A 2,646-nucleotide genomic window follows, 5' to 3' on the forward strand; every position below is an offset into this window, starting at 1 on the left:
GAAGTGGGCGTCCTCGGACTCGTAGGGCTCTTAAAGCGCAGAGAAGACCCCCAGCTGGACTGAGGATGCACTGTCAGAATGACAGCACCACCCCCCCAGCACCACCACCATACACACACTAACCGCTACTATAACACCGCCCCCTTTGTGCCCCCTCCAAACACACTCCTCCTTTCCGAGTACCACCAAAACAAAACATTGTCGTTAAAATGCGCACACTCGTTGGGCCCCAACCGGGATCTCAATTAGCATATACCCACAGGTTAGGTGGAGCTAAATAGACAGCTGATTGGGGGCCATTTGCAGAAACAAAGCCCACTGTTGACTGATAAGTAATGCTGATAACAAAAGAGTTCAGGGAACAAACAAAGAAGCCAAAACTGCAAACTGAGCGCCCTTTCAAAAACAACCGAGCATCTTCATTTCTGTATCTGGGGCTATTGTCTGTTTCCACCAAAACGCTTGTACATTCAAATGGAACGAAACGAAACGATTTCAGGTAAAATGGAGGGACTGCCCCAAAGTGAAGCCTAACATGAACCATACTTCTCGGGGAGATCCCCCCTCTTTCACTAATGAATTGCTCCCGGTAATTAGATTTGGAAGGTGAGACTGTTCAAAAGTGTTGATTAAAGAGAAACACTTAATCTAGGGATGTGGCCCTCGAAAGTCCTGCTCTGGAAAAAATACAGGAAAAACGTGCACTTCAGTCTCACAAAAATTCTCATGCCCAGTTGGTGAAAGAACGACTTTATCTAAACGGAGTCAGTTAACGTTTTATTTAAGTAATCGAGCAACAATTCTAAAACTTTGTGGAACGAAAAAATAGCATATATAACATTTATAGCAACCAAGTAATATTCTATATATATTCTACATATATATATTTATTTATATTGGCCTAAATGTGGTATGACGTCACATGAGTATTAAGCTGTTTGTGAAACAAATGTGTACATAGACATAATGTCACCAACATTAATTCATTTTAGTGTTACAGATAAAGCCTAGAGGTTAAGGTTATTTCTGGGCTTAATAACAGAGAAAAATGTTAAATCTCAAAAAACCTTCCAATGTTTAATAGGCCTTTATAGTTTAATTTTAGCAGGCTAATAACTCTTTAAGTAGTAGCTGCTGAGGCTGCTGTCTGAGGCCTGTGGCAACGTTTCCCAGTGACACCTACTTGCAGAGTAAAGCTCCCAGGACTTCGTTTTATAGAGCCAATAACCGGAGGTGGAAAGTAACTAAGTACATTTGTTGAGATATCTTTACTTTACTTAAGCATTTTCATTTTCCTTTACTTGGACTTCACTACAGACCCTAAGTAAAGGATCTGAGCACTTCTTCCACCACTGCCAATAACGGCCACTTCTATACTCAATCTGTCACTTTGTTCACCCTGGGCTACCGGTTGCTCCACATCCGTTCAATAATACAAATCCCCGCCCAGCCAGTATGGCTACAGGATTATTATTTTTTTTTTGTTCGTCTTCATTCTGTAAGAAATTAACGAGATAATCCGGACGGCACGCGTTGGTCTGATTACAGGACGCCAGCCACGACTCCGCAATCAGGCCTCCTCAATTTTCTGCGTCACGAAAATTAAACAAAGACTGGCATTGTATTTCTCAGACCAGCTGACTGGCAGACAACCAGCCCCCCTCCCCAACCTACAGCTCCTACACAACCAGCTCACTTTCCCAAACGGACTTAAATGCACCATTATTATAATAATTATTAAATATTTTTGATTCAGTTTGTAACAAGATTTCGTAAATGTCAAAATTAATCTAACTGCTAATAAAGCGACACAAGTTGATTAAAATTAATGTGGAATTTTATTTTCTTAACTAAGACCAAGAATTGATTGTTTTGTTGTTGTTGTTTAAGGACTTTATCCCAGTTTATATGATAAATACAACCATCAACTTGACTTTAGGTTTACAGTCCCTTCTAATTCTACAGTCAGACATTCAGCAGTGTATTATCTGAAGTTGGGGGCTGTTCCCCTCTCTTTATTAATCTGCTGACTGTCTCTCTGTGGAGCTCACAGGGGCGAGGGGGAGACAGGTTCCCTCTTGGCTTGGTTTTTTACTTCGGCTCAGCAGAATGGTTACACCAAGCAGCTTTGATGACTTTCCTCCCGCCTTGCTTGTCGGATGCGAATAATACTCGGAGATGTCAGTGCCAGGAATCTTATCTGATGAAAATGAGACAAAAAATTATGGGGACAGGTGTGAAAGGAAGCAGCAGCTGGAGTTAACATGGCCTAATGGTGGCAACATCAGCTCCAAAGTACCACTGATTATATGGAGCTAATTAAGGGCACAAATATTTAAGGCCCAGGCGATTTTAAATAGCGATCAAGTGTATTTAAACTCCATGTTAGTGTTTTTGTTTGTTTGTTTTTGCAGCAAAGACAGGTCTACTTTAAAGTACAGGTGTGCTGCAGCAACCAATCCGATCGGATTTGTTGTCTGTTCCAGTCAGCCAATCGGCAGACATAGTGAGACTAATGAGCAAGCAAAATTTAGGCCATTTAAACTGATTCGTTTTGTAGCGAGAAGTGAAAATAACTTGGGGATCTGTCACGGTTTGATCCTGTAACCCAGTAAAGAGATTTAAGAACAGAAAAGAAAACAGAGG

This window comes from Monopterus albus, unplaced genomic scaffold, assembly GCF_001952655.1.
Source record: "Monopterus albus unplaced genomic scaffold, M_albus_1.0 scaffold62.1, whole genome shotgun sequence".
NCBI classification, from domain to species: domain Eukaryota; kingdom Metazoa; phylum Chordata; class Actinopteri; order Synbranchiformes; family Synbranchidae; genus Monopterus; species Monopterus albus.